The following is an 800-nucleotide window of genomic DNA, read 5'->3' as shown; positions in this document are numbered from 1 at the left end:
AGCTTTCATTATTTGTTTTTCAAAATACATGACATCCAAATACCATACAAAGATATACACAGGCAAAACTAATCCTCCCACTTCCTTCCCACCCCCCAACCCCCACGCCCACTCCCAGACCCATGCCCTGAGATACCAACATGAGCAGCCTGGCTTTACCTTTGCTCACACAAACCTGAACAAACCTATGTGGGGTTTGAATTCTTCCTTTTCCCCGTATAGTATCTTCCGATACTTATTACACCACCATTTGCCTTTTTCACTTAATATGATCCACACTCCTTACAAAAAGTTCGACCCAAATCCTTATTTTCTAACTTCTTTAAGCATCTATATATATGCACATAAGCATAGAATTTTACAAAGATGGGTGAATTTCATACTTGCTGGAGTGTTATTAGTGCCATAGTCTCTTTTTTGAAATTTTGAAATTACAGTTTACATCCAATATTATTTTGGATTACCTTCAGATGTACAGCATAGCAGTTACACATATTCTTTACAAAGTGGTCCCCCCAATATTTCAAGTACCCACCTAACACCATACATAGTTATTACCATATTATCGGCTATATTTCCTATGCTGTATGATACGTTCCTGGGACTATTTTGTGATTACCAATTTGTGCTTCTTACTCTCTTCATCTTTTTTACCCAGCTCTCAAAACCCCCTTCCCTCTGGCAGCCATCAGTCTGATCTCTGCATCTATGAATCTGTTTCCATTTTGTTTTCTCATTTATTTTGCTCTTTAGCTTCCACACATAAGTGATATCATGTGCTATTTGCCTTTATCTGTTTG

The sequence above is a fragment of the Myotis davidii genome, unplaced genomic scaffold (genome assembly GCF_000327345.1).
Source record: "Myotis davidii unplaced genomic scaffold, ASM32734v1 scaffold1394, whole genome shotgun sequence".
Taxonomy (NCBI): Eukaryota; Metazoa; Chordata; class Mammalia; order Chiroptera; family Vespertilionidae; genus Myotis; species Myotis davidii.
Note: the sequence above shows the minus strand (reverse complement) of the source record.